The 18,665-nt window shown below is 40.7% G+C and overlaps 1 long non-coding RNA gene across 1 annotated transcript; it reads right to left on the bottom strand.

The window, feature by feature from the left end:
- Nucleotides 1–3,840: 3,840 nt before the first annotated feature.
- LOC131492142 (uncharacterized) lies at nt 3,841–8,903 on the bottom strand. The gene is made up of 2 exons (XR_009251891.1): nt 8,140–8,903; nt 3,841–5,722 (listed from the first exon to the last, which is right to left on the bottom strand). It is a non-coding gene; the product is annotated as an uncharacterized LOC131492142 (long non-coding RNA).
- Between the last annotated feature and the right edge of the window lie 9,762 nt (nt 8,904–18,665).

Genomic DNA, 18,665 nt, shown 5'->3' with positions numbered 1-18,665 from the left:
TTACAAAGGCCCGATGCAGGGTCATCATTACACGAGAGGGCGGAGTTCAGCCCTCATAAGCATGGGGGTGCAGAGGACCCTCCTGCTGCAGAATCCAGTTCTGGGGTGCCATCAGCAATCCCAGGTGCACTCAAAGAGGGGCAGCACTGTTACCAGGTGTGATAATGCAATTTGAGGCATGAAAAGAATTCGGGTACTCTATCCACACTGCTGACCTCACCATCACTGACTTCCGGAAAGGAGGCTCACACACACTGGACTTACTTTAATTCCTACCCAGGCTCTTTCTGCCTTTGTCCATCAATGACCAAAGCTGAGTATTTTCTCCAGATGCACTCAGGCTTCTTACCACAGTGACTCAGAGCACGAAAGCTCAGAGCCCCCACACCCTTACAGGAATTTCTTTTCTAAGACTTGGGTTCTCCTTTAAATGATAAAGATACAGGCAGTCTATGAAATACCTATTCTATTCTTGGTTTGGAATTCTTACGGAAGGTTTGTTATCAGGTTATACAGGCAGCAGGACACAGAACTACTACAGGTAGCCACTTCTGCAGTTTTGTGCTTAAATTGAAGTGTAATAAGGTGAGAGGAAGAAGGGAAGGGGTTGAGTCCTCGGCAAAAGGACCGAGCCTTCCAGCCAGCTGATGTCCTGGTGTCATTTCCCCAGAAAAGTGACTGCAATGGAAGAGCCATCTACTACAATCTGCCAGTTTAAGAAAGCTAAACCTCTCTCCATATCCAGTCTGTTCTGGGTTGAGCACCGATACTGAATTTTTATCACTTTTATCATTTTATCAATTTTTATCATTTTTTTTCATAACTGAATCTATAATTTGTTAATTGAATGCTATTCTCATTTCTCTTGTAAATCTGCATAAGTAATTTTCATATAAGGGTTTGTTAGTATCGTATGCATGCCCCATGGACCTGGAAATCAATGGAGGCCAAGTAGAATCCCCTCTTTTCACATGTAATTGTAGGTAGTTTCCATTGGTCTCTCCTGGGTCTTCAGGGTTCTGGCCGCAGGACTGCCTCATTTTCCCTTGGACTAGACTTCCCTAATGGCCACCATCATCATGATGTCAACATATATTGAGTACTTACCATGCTTAAGATATTGTGACACTAACAGACATACTTCATGTGAATGACCTTGTCCAGTCCATGTTACTCTGTAAGGTTGTTGTTGTTGTTCCCCCATTTTATAGTTGAAGTTGAGTCATAGAGAGGCTTCTTGCCCACGAATCACACAACTAGAGAGGGCTGGAGCTGGGATTTATAACCATGTCTGTGTGACTCCAAATCCTGACCCCTCGACCGTCCCGCCATATACACTCTCCCCTGACTAGGACCTGAAAGATACTACATTTACATTGGTTTCATTAAAACTGTGGCCCAATAAATGGCAAGTTACAGACTGTTTACCAAATTATAAGAACATGAATTCAGTCTATAGTGGATGACAATACCTGAATGTGGTGAGTCCAAGCGATTGTCTAAATTAATCAGGTTCAGAAATAAGTGAGCTGCATTCTGAGGAAAAGCAGTAAGTGTGGGGAAATAGGAGCCTCTCTTTTTTATTCTTTTCTGTGTGCCTTTGGGTAAGCAGCTGACTAGCTTCTCTGTGCCTCTGTGCCTCTGGAGTTGTACTAGATACAGTTGAAGGCAGTGTTTTTCAAAGTACATCTCACGAGCCACTAGTGGGTTATAAAATCAACCATAATCTTTAAACTTTAAGGAATTTGGGACACCTGGGTGGCTCAGTCGGTTGAACATCCGACTCTTGATTTTGGCTCAGGTCATGATCTCACAGTTTTGTGAATTTGAGCCCTGCATCGGGCTCTGTGCTCCACAGTGTGGAGCCTGCTTGAGATTCTCTCTCTCTGCCCCTCCCCTGTTTGCATCCTCTCTGCTCCCTCAAAATAAATAAATAAAACAAAAAAAAAAACTTTAAGGAATTAAATAGAATAGCAGCACATAAATATATTTATAGTATCAATGCTATACTATTTATAGTATCAGAATAATAAGGAATAAAAATAAAGCTACTCACATGTAGTAAAAAGTACTTTTTTAAACGTTTACTTATTTATTTTCAGAGAGAGACAGAGAGAGAGCATGAGAGCAGGGGCGGGCAGAGAGAGAGGGAGTGAGAGAGTCCCAAGCAGGCTTTGTGCTATCAGCCCAGAGCCTGACACAGGGCTTGAACCCACAAGCCATGAGATCATGACCTGAGCTGAAATCAAGAGTCAGCACTTACCCAACTGAGCCACCCAGGTGCCCCAGTGAGAAGTACTTTTGATCAGTGTTTTGTTTTGGGTGGTGTGTGTGTGTGTGTGTGTGTTAGGTCACAATGTAAATACTATTCCTTATGGAGGATCATAGTAAAAAAAGTTTGAATAGCACTTGACTATGGTTCTCTACGTCAAACTGGAAGATTCTATTTAAGAGTTATGATACTTAATAGTAATTCAGGTCATGGCACAAATTCTTCTAAATGGACAGCCAGAATTACACATAGAATTGGGTGAGTCAATGCTAAATTTCCTCCTACTGAACTTTTAATAGAAAAAAAAAATCCTCGAGAAATAAGATGTCCACCAAAATGTAAACCCTATAAGAGCCGGATCTATGATCTAACTTTTTTTTTTAATTTTTCTTAATGTTTATTTTTGAGAAAGAGAGAGACAGAGCATGAGTGGCAGAGGGGCAGAGAGAGAAGGAGACAGAGAATCTGAAGCAGGCTCCAGGCCTTTGGGGCTCAAACCCACAAACCATGAGATGAGATCATGACCTGGGCTGAAGCCGGATGCTTAACCTACTGAGCCACCCAGACTCCCCCATGACCTACCTTCTTAACTGCTGTAACTTTAGTATCAGCAATATTGGTAGGCATCTGAGATTTGTTGAACAAAAAATACATATAAATCTGTAAATGAGTAAAGATGAATGAATTCAGATTAAGAAAAAAGAGTTATAATACTTAAGTCACACTCAAATTTGCAGACTGTAATTCTCTATAGTTGATTAGTGGACAGCTCATTGACAAAATTCAGCAGAAAAAAGGAGGGAAAGAGTCAAATGGAATCTAATGATGTTCAGTATTTTCTTGATACCTGAAGGTCTTTCCCCAATAAGTAAGAAGTTAAACATAGTCTGATCATGAAATAATGTTCTCCCTCTTTAACTCATGATTATTATCAGACTTTCACTGCTTTAACGTGTTCACAAAAGGGACATCTGTTCCTTTCTTCGCTCAATATGGTATGATTCCATGAGGGATACGAAGCCAGGGTAACAACACAATTAATCTCCTGATATTGGCTCTGCATGTCATGATTTGTCAATATTTAGGCAAACCCCTCATGGAACACTTGGTATATTCCCCAGATTTCATTTGCTTCTCAGCTGCACTCCTCTTGTTCGACCCAATAAGACAATTTAGTTTAAAAACATGACAATCTAGAGCCCTAAGTAAACGTTGCCACACTTACCCCTTGATCCATCCATCTCTTGATATAGCTGAGAATGTCCATTATCTGTACCAGATCAGCCCTTGGCCGTCAGTGTAGTGGAATGCCCCTGGAGTTCTCTAGGGTCTCCATAACAAAGCCCTAGTGCACTAACGGTCTCCACAAAGACAAAGATCCCTCCCCAGCACCAAGGAGATACAAGGTCTTGGGAATGAGAACTAACATGCTGTCTTCATAAAAGCAGCAGTTCCCCAAAACTCAAATCCAAATCCAGAATCCCCAGGGAGCTTTTCAAACACAGATTCCTAACCGCCTTATGTAGACAGTTACATTAAGTACATATTCTAATTTGGTAAGCCTGAGATAAGGCTTAGAAATCTGTATTTGTATTTTTTAAGGACAAACAGCATACATAAGGAAAAAGGTAAAAATCATACCTGTTTTATTGAAGAGTTTTTACATAGTGAACATACCCAGCTAATTGATCAGATCAAGAAATAGAACATCCTGGCAGCATATCAGAATCCCTTTCATGTTCTTTTTCGAGACTCTGCCTCTTCTCTGCCCTCCCCACCACCAAGGTTAGCCTGCATCTTGACTTCGAACAGCACAGGTTGGTTTTGACTTTTTTTGAACTTGATACAAATGGGACTATACAATACTTAATTTTCTGTGTCTGGCTTTCTATGCTCAATATCACGTTTGTTAAGTCTATGCTGTCACTATATTTGTGGCTTGCTCATTCTCACTGCTGTTCTGTGGATAGACATTGAGGTTATTTCCAATTAGGGGCTGTTGCAAACAGTGCTGCAATGAACATTCTTATACATGTCTTTTGGTGCACATGTATATGCATTTCTGTTGGATGCATATATAGGAAAGAAGGTGCTCACGGGTCAGAGACGAGTCCTATATTTAGCTTTAGTAGACACTGCCAAACAGGGTTTCAATATGATTGTATCAAATTGGAATATTTTAAACTATTTCCCAGTTGGTTTACCAGGTGTGGTAACCACTGAATGCATGAGCATTTGAAGGCAGCCACGATGTTGACCTCTTTCTACTGCCCCCAATGTACTGGACAGTACCTTACATATGGTAAGAGATCAGCAAATAGTGATTTAAATTTGACTTAAATTGATTGAATTACATTTTCCCCAAGTATTAATCAATACATGAGGAACCACAAAGCTCTCACTTCACTTTATTTTCTGATCAATTTTTCTTACAGTTTTATAGAAGAGTATTCCTCTTAAATGAGACAGTAAAAGGAGATATGACCCCAACCAGAGTGGTCATCTGTTTTCCCTTCATAGAGTTTCCCCGCCACCCCCAACCAACAGAATTGAATTCCGTCTAGAAAAAAATCCTTAGGGCTAATCTTGGCTCAACCACAGACACATTCTATGGATTGAATGTCTGTGTCCCCCTAAAATTCATATACTGAAGCCTTAACCCTCAGTGTGACTGTATTTGGACAAGAGCCCTCTAAGAAAGTAAATGTAAGGTTCTATGAGGTCATAAGAGTAGGGCCCTGACCTGATAAGGTTAGGGTCCTAAAAAAGAGCTTCCTCTTCACTGCCCACCCCACCACACACACACACAGGCACACAAAGAAAATGTCATGTGAGGACACAGCGAGAAGGCAGCCAACAGCAACCTGAGGTGAGAATTCTCACCAGAGAACGACCACGTGGGCACCCTGATCCCAGACATCCTCCTCCAGGACTAGGAGAAAATAAATTTCTGCTGTTGTTTGAGCCACAGTTTGTGGTATTTTGTTATGGTGGCCCCAGCAGACTAATACATACTCCAATGCAATTTACCAAGCATTTAGTGAGCCTACTGGGTTGGAATGCCACCTTGATCATGTAACTAGGTTCCAAAAGAAAAATGGAAGTTAACTTTTGGAGGAATACTCTAGCAAACTATTGCAAAGCATCCATTCACTGATTTCCAGGGAAAAGGCCTTCTCATTTCTGCCTCCGTCCAGGAGCTGGACCCTTCACAGTTGGGTTTAGGTGGGTCCAACCAAAATCCACAAGTTCCAACCCAGAGTTGGCAACAGCAGTGGATGATGCAGGCGAGAGCTCCCCAAAAGAATGATTCTATACAGAAAAATCCGTGAGTGAGGACCAAACATACTTATGTCTAAAATACTAAAGGGTGATTTCAAAACAATACTTACAGTACAATCCCCAATTTTTCTAAAAGTCCATTATCTGTGTATATCCATATAATCATACCTGTAAATAAGAAGAGAAAAAAATGCCTGTATGGGGAAGCAAAGTCTCACCAGATACCAGTAAGACTGGAGATCAGTGGGGCACCTGGGTGGCTCAGTCGGTTGAGTGTCTGACTTCAGCTCAGGTCATGGTCTTGTGGTTTGTGAGAGTTCCAGCCCCACACTGGGCTCCCTGCTGTCAGCGCAAAGCCCACTTCAGATCCTCTGTCTCCTCCCCACCTTGCACTTCTTAAAAACAAATAAACATTAAGAAAAAAAGACTGGAGATTACTTAAGCCTTTATGGAAGACAATTTGACAGATAGCTTTTACGTTTTAAATTTTTTTTTTCCAACGTTTTTTATTTATTTTTGGGACAGAGAGAGACAGAGCATGAACGGGGGAGAGTCAGAGAGAGAGAGGGAGACACAGAATCTGAAACAGGCTCCAGGCTCTGAGCGGTCAGCACAGAGCACGACGCAGGGCTCGAACTCACAGACCGTGAGATCATGACCTGAGCCGAAGTCGGACGCCCAACCGACTGAGCCACCCAGGCGCCCCAACTCAATCCCTTTTTTAAAGACCCTATGTCCACACAGTCACATTCAGAGGTACTGAGGATGAGGACTTCAACATCACGATTTTGAGGGAGACACAATGTAGCCCATAATTGTGTGAGTTCCACATTTCATCTATCTTGTGTCCATTGTTTAATGATGAGCATATATTTCTGCTGTAATTTTTTATAAATAGGAAAAATTGACTGGAAGACAAATGTTAACAGCAAAATATTAATAGGATTTATCTCTAAGGACTATAGGTGATCTTTATTTCCCCCCACCTATGGTTTTTAACATTTCTCTCTAATGCTCTTGGATGAACATGTATTACTTTTCAATTAGGAAGCAGAATAAGTGTTATATTTTAATGAAATAGATAAGCCTAACAGCTTCCCCCTTCCAAAGCCTGGGAATTAGACTTGCTCAGAGAAAGTAACCACCTTTGGAAGTGGCTAGTGGAATTTAACAACTCACAGTGACACTTTGGTCACGATAAGCTATTTGAAACATGCGATCATTCAGGGATGACATGTGATTCCTAGGTTGTGCACACTGGCATACCTTCTCTCAATTTTCTCGGTTCCAGAAGCAAAGTGTATCTAGTCTTCAATTAGTAGCCTTTTCAGGAAATTATTCAAATTACAGATTTTCCAAATGAGTAGTACGTTATGCCGAAGGTGGAAATTGCACACTTTTTCTTAATTTACTAAATTTGATTCTTAATGCCAACTCTGATAATGTCCTATTTTTCTTCCAAGAGATGTACAACATAGTAATAAAATAATCCCATCACGCTGTGAGATTACCTGCGGAGGAATATGTAAAGAACGAGAAAATAAATAGTTGTGACCCCCCTACCACCTGCTTTGCCTCAGGGTTTAAAGCCCCGTCAGAAAGGCCCATGGGATGTGCTGACTTCTGAGTTCAGCAACTTTTCCTCGGAGTTACGGGAGCAATGTACTGTCAGGTGATGGGTGCAGCAGTCTCTCTCTCAGGGAGTTCCCATCTACGTGCCCGGGCTTTGAGCAGAATCTCCTAACAAGGAAATTGCTGTACGTTTCCCATGTGGTTATTTGAAGGATGAAGCAATCATGTCTTCCAAAGTAGCATCTTCTTTTTTTCTCCTTTTTCCCTTAGAAGCTGCCTCTAGTGCTGGTAAGAGTGCATTTCCCAGAGATGGAAAACAATCTAAAATAACAAGTAACTGGAAATTTTGAAATTTGTCTTTTTTGTGGTCAGGAATACTGACAGTTTTCACCCCATGGGGGAGCCACTCAGAATTCCTGACTATTCATTCATCCACTGGAATGTAGCAGACTTGGAAACTCCCAGCCTCCCATCTTGTCAGAGACCCATTTCGTCAATATACCAAGTCTTGTCAGCCACAGCAGTTCACGTCTACCCATGCCTTTAGAAATGGGCAGGTCTCTTTTCCCTTCACATTTTTAGTTGTGGTAAGTCAGAACAAATGTTTTGGAGAATGACTGTGAATGGAAGATGAAGGAGTAAATGGCTTCCAGAATTACGTCACCAAATACGATGTTCCACAAATTCTTTGGCAATGGCAACACTGCATTTACAAATATTTCCTTCCTGTAAAACTAAGCTAAAAGTTGGCTTCCATTAGCAATTTCCTAAAGGCTTAATCCAGGTCTAACCCAACTCTATCCCAACTCTATCCAAGCTGCAAAAATTAACCACGTTTATCTACCTGCTGGGTAAAGAGTGGGAGAGAAAGAAAAATGGCGGGTGGTCAAGTGATGAAGACCTACTTTTGTTCATTCTCTTTCATCTTTCACGTGTAGAATCTATGACACTTTGTCCCTAGAGAATAAGAAGTAGGCTCTTTGCTGACCTCTTTGGCAAGACTGGGAAGGTACCTTGTGCCGTAGGATTAGCTGAGGGGGTTCCATGCAACTGAGCAGCACAGTTTAAACGAAAGAAGACAAGGGCGCCGGGTGGCTCAGTTGGTTAAGCGTCTGACTCTTCATCTTGGCTCAGGTCATGATCTTGGGGTTTGTGAGATCAAGCTGTGCAGCAGGCTCTTTGCTGTCGGTGTCAGGCCTGTTTGGGATTCTCTCTCCCTCTCTCTCTCTCTCTGAAAATAAATAAACATGAAAAAAATTAAAAATAAACGAAAGAAGACAGAGTGAGAAAGGAAAGAGGAGGCTGCGGGGGAGGCATGGACTGGACGCTGGCTACTCTTCCTTGTCCCACCTTGGCAAGCAGTGACGTGAGGCCCTAAGTAGTTCTTTCCACTTGACCGAGCACTCACACACGCAAGAACTCGTCTGGCTTTCACAGCACCCTGTGTTGAAGAAATGGCCGGTATATACAGTAAATACTATTTTGGAACATATCCCATTAGGTTTTCAGGCTTTGGAGTCCCACATTTGGGCCTCAGATCTTGGCTCAGTCACTTCCTGGCTGTGTGACCTTAAGTAAGGTAATTCACTTCCCTGTGCCCGGTTTTTCTCATTCATAAAGGGTGATAGTAATCATACCTACTTCACAGGATTGAGGTGCAGGTTAAATGAGATAACACAAGTCCTCAGCACACAGTAATCCCTTAATAGAGGTTATCTATTTTTGAAATCAGTGTTTGCTTGTATGGTTTCTGTCTTAGGTATCATGCCAAGAAAGTTCTTTCCTTCCCCAAGATTATATATACACTCGTATTTCCTTTGATGATCTCATGTTTTACGTTATTTTATTGTGCTAAGAACATATAACATGAGATCTACCCTATTAACAAATTTTTAAGTGTAAATGTAGTATTCGTAACTATCGGTACAACGTTGTGCAGTAGATCTCTAGGATTTATTCATTTTGCTTAACTGAAACTTTATGCCCACAAATTAGCAACCCCCATGCTCCGCTCCCTCTTGCCCCTGGCAACTGCCATTTCACTCTTTGATTCTATGAGCGTGACTATTTTAGATACCTCATATACATGGAATCATGAAGTATTTGCCCTTCTGTGACGGGCTTATTTCATTTAGCCTAACGGCCTCAAGGTTCCATATAATAGTCATGTTTTACATTTAAATCTCTGAATTTATTTGGGCATATGGAATAAGGAAGGAATCTAACTCTACTTTTTGCCAAATGGTTATAGGGCATAATATTTTAAACAAAACCATGTAATACACAATTCACAGCAAAAGTAAGGACAAGGCAATTCTTTCATAATGAGATCAGATCAATTTTATCTTTTTAAAGATAATTTCTATATAGAGTGCTCTTTACAAAGGCTATGAAATTATTAGATTTTCTTAGTTCAGCTTAGCTTCCATCATCAAAAAAGCCATATTTATGGATCTTCTCAAAATATTAGCAGAAGAATATTCCAACAGAGAATGGAAATAAAATGAGAAAATTATGACATGCTGGTGACACGAACTAAGTCCCGTCTATGGCTGACAGGAAGGAGCTGTAAAAAATTGATACTCCCAAACAAATAAATTAGAAATGGACAAGAAAGATGAGGCAAAAGGAAAATCAGAGTAAAAGCATAAACAGGAAGCAGGAATGAAGCTAATCTAAAAATAACACAGTATTTTGTGCATTCATGATGAATGGGCCACAAGTTATCTGTTTCAGTACAGGCTCAAAAAAACATAATCTCAATCCCAAAATGTAAAGTATTTATTAAAAAAAAAGAGAGAGAGAGGGGTACCTGGGTGGCTCAGTTGGTTAAGCATCTGACCTCAGCTCAGGTCATGATCTTCACGGTTCGTGAGTTCGAGCCCCATGTCGGGCTCTGTGCTGACAGCTCAGAGCCTGGAGCCTGCTTGGGATTCTGTGCCTCCCTTCTCTCTCTGCCCCTCCCCTGCTCACGCCCTGTCTCCGTCTCTCAAAAATAAATGACCATTAAAAAAAATTTTTTTTTTAAAGAGCAGGCAATTTCTTAGAACATAATACACAGAGGTAGATATTTTGGTTGTCTTGCCAGAATCCATTCTCCCCTTCATTCTTCTTAACAGAACCTCAATTTTGTTCGGGTCTCTACCCCTTTGTCACACAGCACTTGTAACTGAAGGAATCTGATCCCAGAGGAGAACTGATAAGTACAAGCCAACCAGTGATTGGCTCAGGAATGAGTACATGATTGCATTTCAGACCCAAGGAGATGGTGGATGAAGACTTCTGGGAAATTTCTTTCTTGGCGTTGATAGAGGCCAGTGAGAGGCCAGTGTCTCTTTCCTGCTAAATGTGAAAAGAAGCTGCAGGTGCTGCTGGCATCGGTCTTCAAACCATGAGGGAAACAAGCCTGAGGACAAACCAAACACATGAGAAAAAAAGAGCCAGATGGTTGAAAAGAAATGGATTGAAAACCCTGATCACACTGCACCTGAAGCCTACACTCCTCTAGACATCTACCCATAGAAGCTTCACTGCTTACCAGTTTGATCCTGGTGTCTGATATTTGCAATCCAAAATGTGTTGATACATTCTCCCTCGAGTGTATGAAAAGATGTTTTTTTTAGGGGCACCTGGGTGGCTCAGTCAGTTGAGCTCGGATCATGATCTTGTGATTTGTGAGCTCGAGCCCCACATCAGGTTCGCTACTGTAAGCCTGTCAGCACAGAGCCCACTTAGGATCCTCTGTCCCCCTCTCTCTGCCCCTCCCCCACTTGTGCTCTCCCCAAAATAAATAAATATTAAAAAGAAAGAAAGCAAGCAAGCATGCTCTTTTTCCTAATCTAGTCCTCTAAGTCAAATTGAGAGTGTATACTGGGCGCCTGGGTGGCGCAGTCGGTTAAGCATCCGACTTCAGCCAGGTCACGATCTCGCGGTCCGTGAGTTCGAGCCCCGCGTCAGGCTCTGGGCTGATGGCTCGGAGCCTGGAGCCTGCCTCCGATTCTGTGTCTCCCTCTCTCTCTGCCCCTCCCCCGTTCATGCTCTGTCTCTCTCTGTCCCAAAAATAAATAAAAAATTAAAAAATTAAAAAAAAAAACCGTTGAAAAATTGAGAGTGTATAACAACATGTTCTCTCCCATTCAACCATCCGTACCACAGATAACTCTTGAGCACATATTTATTATCTGCCAGCCTACTGTGCTAACTTCTGGGAATGGAATGATGTAATGGTGACATAATAAGGGCTATAAAGACTAATTTCTACTGTGGGAAGGAGATCTAGCCTATTCTGGGAGCAAGAGGCCTCCCTAGGGAGATCCATTTAAATAGACACATGAAGAATGAGGAGACATTTGCCAGGAGAAAGAAGATTGAGGGGGAAGGATATTCCAGGCAGAGGAGAGAGCATATGTCACACATACTGGGAGCAAAACGAGTCCAGTAGAGCTGGGGCTGAGATAACCAAGTGGAGAACAGGATGACATGAAGTTGAGAAACAGAAAGAGGTCTCCCAAGCCACATGAAGACTTTCGAGCCTTAGCCTTACAGTTATGGGATAACCTAAAAGAATTTTAAGCAGGGGTGATGTAATGTACTTGCACTATGGGGCCCCTGGGTGGCTCAGTGGGTTAAGCCTCCGACTCTTGATCTCAGCTCAGGTCTTGATCTCAGCGTCGTGAGTTCAAGCCCTGCATTGGGCTCCGCACTGGGCATGAAGCCTGTTTGAAACAAAGCAAAACAAGTATGACAAGAGGTGGACAGTGGATTGAAAAGGGGCAGTGGCAGATGCTAGAAGCCATGTTAGGAAGCACAAACAGTAGTCAAGGTGACAGACGATGATGGCTGGGAACAGATCAGCAGCTATGACGGAAAAAGAAGCTTACTGACAGGAGAAATGTATAGGAAATGTAACCTATGATATTTTCTGATAATTTAGATACGAAGGATAAGGAAAAGAGAGGAGTAGAGAATGAACCCCAGGTTTACGACTTCTACAACTCAAAGACAGTGCCACTGGGTGGAACCACTAGGCTTGAAGGGAATAAGTGATAATGAGTTCAGTGTGGAGTCTGTTTTGTTCAATACTTTGTTAAGGAAATGTTCAAATATACAGAGAAGTTGAAAGAAGTGCACACGTTACACTCATATATCCACCACCCAGCTCCTCTAGTCAATGTTTTGTTATGTTTTCTTTACAACATCACATATCAATCCATCTCATTTTTTGATACATTGCAAAGTAAACTGCAGAAATTAGCACTTTTAACCTTTAATCCCTTCAGCATGCATACTATCAATAAAATATTTGTTTATGGCTCTTGATTTTTTTTTAAAGACAGACTCCCATGTGCAGCGCCTCATTTGGATGTGTCTGGAGTCTCAGAAACTTGACTACCCTACATTCTCCTACAAACGGACCTGGAGAGCTTACTGGGAGGTTCTAGCAGGGGATAGCAGCTACCCGCATACCCTTGACCCAAGAATGGTGCTCCTCTATTGGGGAAGGTCGTCCTCTTCGACCCAGTGTACAGCTTTGAGAGGGATGCACATGGAGTGGTGAGGGAGGAGCAGGACACCCACCTAGCCAGCCACATCAGCTGAATCAATCCTGGCAATCAATGGGGTGACAGATGTTGCAGCCAGAGAGCTCTCACATCCTATGGCTCTTTTTGAGGCAAATTTACACGGAGTGAAATGCCCATATCTAAGTGTACAATTTGATGAGTTTGGTAAATACACACCTGTGTAACCTAAACCCTATCATGATACAGAACACTACCACCACTATGGAAAGTTATTTTATGCAACTTCCCAACAGTTTCACCCCCCAATACTCCAGAGGCAACCACCGTTCTGATTAGTTTTCACTACGGATTAATTTTTCACCTGTTCTAAAATTTCATTAAAATTCAAAGCACAGTATTTAATCTCTTGTGTTTGGCTTCCTTCACTCAGTATAATGTTCTAGTGATTCATCCATGTTGGTACATGGATCAGTAGCTCATTCCTTTTTATTGCTGAGTAATATTCCAATTGTACGAATATTGCTATTAATTTTGTTTGCCCTCTCTGTCTAACGTAACTCTTGTCCTCTATTCTTGCCCTCTTTATGTTAATTGGATGGTTTTTAGAATTCCATTATAATTCATCTATTGGCTTCTTTCATATACCTCTTTGTATCATTTCCCTTGTGATTGCCCTAGAAATTAAAGAGACATCTTAAATATCTCTTAACTCTATTTGGATTTAATATAGTATTATTTTATGTAAAATGTGTGACTCTTATACCTCTTAATGTCCACTCACCTCCTTTGTCTTTGATGTTATAGCTGTCATTTGTATTCATCTGTGTTGACAATTTTTTTTCTTTCAACACTTCAAGAACATCATTGGCCTCCGTGATTTCTGATGATGTGTCCACGGTTATTGGAATCTTTGTTCCTCTATATGTAATGTATCATTTTCTTCTGAAGGCTTTCAATATTTTCTCTTTATCTTTGGTTTTTAAAGTTTGACTATGATATGGCTAGACATGATTTTATTTGTATTTATCCTGACTGGGGTTCTTCTTGAATCTCTAAATACGTCCTTTAGCAAATTTAGGGACATTTTTGCTATTTATTTCTTTACATAAATTTTAGGCCCCATTTTCTCTTTATTCTCCTCCTGGGGCTCCAATTACATATGTTAGACCTTTTGATATTGTTCCACAGGTACCTGTGACTAACTCACTTTAAAAATATTTTTCCTTTCTTTTCTTCAAATTGGATAGTTTTGATTGCTGTATCTTCAAATTAACAGAGTCTTCAGCCATTTCTATTCTGCTGTTAAAATCTCCAATACATTTTAATTTAAGATACTATATGTTTTAGTTCTAGAAGTTCTATTTTGTTTTACTTCACAACTTCGTATTTCTACTGAGATTTTCTGTGTTCTATAATGAGAACGTTTTCATTTGTCTCCATGAGTTACTATAATAGTTATAATACCTATTTAAAAATATTTATCTGCTAAATCCAACATCTGAGTCATTTTAAGGTTGATGTCCATTGTTTCTCTTTTTTTCTTAGTATAGAATCACATTTTCCTATTTCTTTGTAAGTCTAGAAATTTTGGATTTTATGTGGACACTCTGAACCTTGCAGAGGCTCTAGATTCTGTTATATTCCTCTGGAGACTGTTGATCTTTTTTGTTTTATCAGGCAATTAGCTGAGCTCCATGTCTAAAGAGTGCCTTTCCTTCAATGGACAATAGCTGAAATCTTTCTTCAATACTTCTAGCCTGAGCTAGTCTTCTTGGAGTCTATCTCAAGTGAGGATGTCAAGAAGGTATTTAGTTGAATACATGGATTTGGAGCTCAGGAGCAAGATTTGGACTGGAGATGAAACACTGAGAGGAATAAACATATAGATGGTAGATGAAGCCAAAGGCTACCATAACACAAACTGGGTAGCTTAAACCATGGAAACTTATTTTCTCACAATTCTGGTGGCTAGAAGCCCTAGACCAAGGTGTTGATCACGTTGGTTTCTTCTGACATCTGTCTCCTTGTCTTATAGGTGGCCATCTGTGTCAAAATTTCCTCTTCTTATAAGGACACTAGTCAGATTAGGACCCACCTTAATAGCTTCATTTTAACTTAATTACCTTTTTAAAGACCTTATCTCCAAATACAGTCACATGATCATGCACTGGGGGTTAGAATTTCAACATAGGAATTTGGGAGGGGACACAATTCAGGCCAAACGGAGTATATTAACAAAGGTCAAAAGAACTGCAACATTTGAAGTTCAGGAAGTGGAAAAAGACAGCAAAAGAGACTTGAAAATTTTTGCCAAGAGAGAAGGAAAGTAATCAGGAGAGTATCCCAGGTGCCAAGGGAAGAAACAATTTCCAGGAGGGCACGGTCAACATCAACCACTGCTATGAAGTTAAACTTGACAGGGACTAAAAGCCATCCGATGGGTTTAGTGGAAGACAAATCACGGGTGACATTGGTGAGAACTGTTGCAATGGCATGGTAAGAAGTCTGATTAAAATACATTGAGGGTGAACAAGAGAGGATCCTGGGTGGCTTGGCTGGGTGAGCATTTGACTTCGGCTCAGGTCATAATCTCACAGTTTGTCAGTTCAAGCCCCACATCAAGCTCTCTGCTGTCAGTGCAAAGCTTGCGTCGGATCCTCTGTCTCCCTCTCTCTCTGCTCCTCCCCCACTCATGCTATCTCTCCATCTCTCTCAAAAATAAACATTTAAAAATAAAATAAAATACATTGAGTAGTGAACAAGAGAGGAGCAAACAAAGGCATCTAACTTTCCCAGCGTTAAAAACCGACAGGAGAAATAAGAAACATGTTGGGCTTCATTGTGGCATTTACTGCAGATTGGCTTATTAAACCCCCACTCCAACTTCCTTTCTGCTTCCTTTACTGTACTACATTTACGAATTCATTGCATCAATATTCACTGAGTGCCTAATAAAGAGCGTGGAGTACATCTATGAACAAAACAAATACCCCTGCTCTCAGGGACCTTACATTCTTGTGGAGAGAGACTAGAAGCATTAAACACAATAATAATAAATATACTGTAATTAAACACAAATGATTAACTATAATATACATAGTATATTAGAAGGTATAAGCACTGTAAAAAAAAAAGTGAACAGACTAAGGGGAATGGGAATTTCAGGGGATGGTGAGGGGAGAAAAGTTGCAATATTAAATACAAATAACGGGAGATAAATTTAATGGAAAATGTGCATGATTTCTATGCTTAGAACCAACTTAGAAATTTTAAAAGAGCAAATGCATGGAGAAATATACCATTGTGTGGGTTTTTTCCATACCAGCAACAAATTCTGCAACTCTTTACATAACAACTGGGTGTCCAGTGATTCAATACAATTCTGACACTAAATTTCCAGAGTTAGCATTAGACCCCACAGCTTAATGGCTCAGTCTGCTCCCATCTCAGACACTAACCAAAGTCCCTGGGCTCCCATACCTATGACTGATTTGCCACAAATTGGTAGTTCCCACAGGTTTGATAATTTGCTAGAATGGCTCGCAGAACTCAGGAAGTCACTTTTCTTATTATCACTGGTTTATTATAAAGGATACAAATGGCCAATCAGATGAAGAAGTACATAGGTCACAGTCTAGAAGGGTCCTGAGTAAAGGAAACTCTGTCCCAGGGAGTTGGGAATAAGGCACACTCCGGGTACATAGATGTGTTCACTAATATGAAAGCTCTCCAAACCCCATAGTTTAGAGGTTTATATGGAGATTTCAATACATAGGCATGACTGATTAAATCATAGGCCATTGGTGATTAACTCAGTCTCCAGCCCCTCTCCCCTCCCGGGATGTCCGTTAGACACGGCGGGCAGATGTCCGGGAGACATGGTGTGGGTAGGTGGAGAAGGAAATTCACAACCCTCTAATCATGACATGGTCTTTCTGGCAGCTTATCCCCATTCTGAAGTGTTCTGGTGGCCCCCAGCCACATATCATTTCATTAGCATACAAAAAGATACTTTTGCATAAGTTCTTGTGACAGGAACCAGAGTGAAAACCAAAATCATACCACGATATCAAAAATCATGTTCATGGATTGGAAAACTCAACATTGTTAAGGCATCAGTCCTCCACCAAACTGGTCAACAGATTGAGGGCAATCAGAACAAAAATCCTGGGGAGCCTGGGTGGCTCAGTCGGTTAAGCTTCTGACATCTTGGTTTCTGCTCTGGTCATGATCTCGCAGTTTGTGGCATTGAGCCCCGTGTTGGGCTCTATACTGACAGTGCAGAGTCTGCTTGGATTCTCTCTCCATCTCTTTTACTGTGCCTGCCTCTCTCTCTCTCTCTCTCTTTCTCTCTCAAAATAAATAAATCTCTACCCTACGACCCAGCAATTGCACTACTAGGCATTTATCCACAGGATACAGGTGTGCTGTTTCAAAGGAACACACGTACCCCCATGTTTATAGCAGCACTATCAACAATAGCCAGAGTATGGAAAGAGCCCAAATGTCCATCAATGGATGAATGGATAAAGAAGATGTGTTACACACACACACACACACACACACACACACACACACAATGGAGTATTACTTGGCAATCAAAAAGAATGAAATCTTGCCATTTGCAACTACATGGATGGAACTGGAGGGTATTATGCTAAGTGAAATTAGTCAGTCAGAGAAAGACAAAAATCATATGACTTCACTCATACAAGGACTTTAAGAGACAAAACAGATGAACATAAGGGAAGGGAAACAAAAATAATATAAAAACAGGGAGGGGGACAAAACAGAAGAGACTCATAAATACAGAGAGCAACCTGAGGGTTGCTAGAGGGGTTGTGGGAGGGGGGATGGGCTAAATGGGTAAGGGGCACTAAGGGATCTACTCCTGAAATCATTGTTGCACTATATGCTAACTAATTTGGATGTAAATTTAAAAAAAAAAAAATTTTTTTTAAATTATAAATAATCAGAAAAATAAATAAATCTCTCAAAATAAATAATCCTAACAGACTAATTTTTCTAGAAATTGACAATCTAATTTTAAAATTTATATGCAAATGAAAGTTGTAGAATAGCCAAGATGATCTTGAAAAAAAAAGTAAAATTAATTGGAAGATACCAAGTACTTAATTTTAAAATTTATTGTAAAGCAAGGGAAACATTTCCCTTATGTGCACCTGAGACCTGACATCTGTTCCCCACACAAAGGTATTTTTTGTGCAGTAAGAGAACATCATAGAGATAACCTAAGTAAATCAAAGCCTTCCCAAAGATGCAAGTTGTGATGTTATCACATCATCCACAGTAGAGAACACAGCCAAAGCAACAAAAAGTTCTTGGTCTCAGAAGAAAATTACTGGCCTACTGTAGATTTATTTTCAATTCTGTTTACCTTAATCCAATATTTCTCAAAGTGTATCCCTTGGTAATGATGTTTCACAAAAAGAAAAAGAGGGAAGAAAGAAGGGAAGGAACAAGGAAGGGAGGGAGGAAGAAGGGATAGAGGGAATTCTTTTATTTTTTTAATTTACATCCAAGTTAGTTAGCATATAGTGCAACAATGATTTCAGGAGTAGATCCCTTAGTTCCCCTTACCCATTTAGCCCATCCTCCCTCCCACAACCCCTCCAGCAACCCTCAGTTTATTCTCCATATTTATGAGTCTCTTCTGTTTTGTCCCCCTCCCTGGTTTTATTTTATTTTTGCTTCCCTTCCCTTATGTTCATCTGTTTTGTCTCTTAAAGTCCTCATATGAGTGAAGTCATAGATTTTTGTCTTTCTCTGACTAATTTCACTTAGCATAATACCCTCCAGTTCCATCCATGTAGTTGCAAATGGCAAGATTTCATTCTTTTTGATTGCCGAGTAATACTCCATTGTATATATATACCACGTCTTCTTTATCCAATCATCCATCGAGGAACATTTGGGCTCTTTCCATACTTTGGCTATTGTCGACAGTGCTGCTATAAACATGGGGAAGCATGTGTCCCTTCGAAACAGCACACCTG

Source organism: Neofelis nebulosa, chromosome 12, assembly GCF_028018385.1.
Source record: "Neofelis nebulosa isolate mNeoNeb1 chromosome 12, mNeoNeb1.pri, whole genome shotgun sequence".
Lineage (NCBI taxonomy): Eukaryota > Metazoa > Chordata > Mammalia > Carnivora > Felidae > Neofelis > Neofelis nebulosa.
Note: the sequence above shows the minus strand (reverse complement) of the source record. Positions and strands in the feature narration are given on the sequence as shown.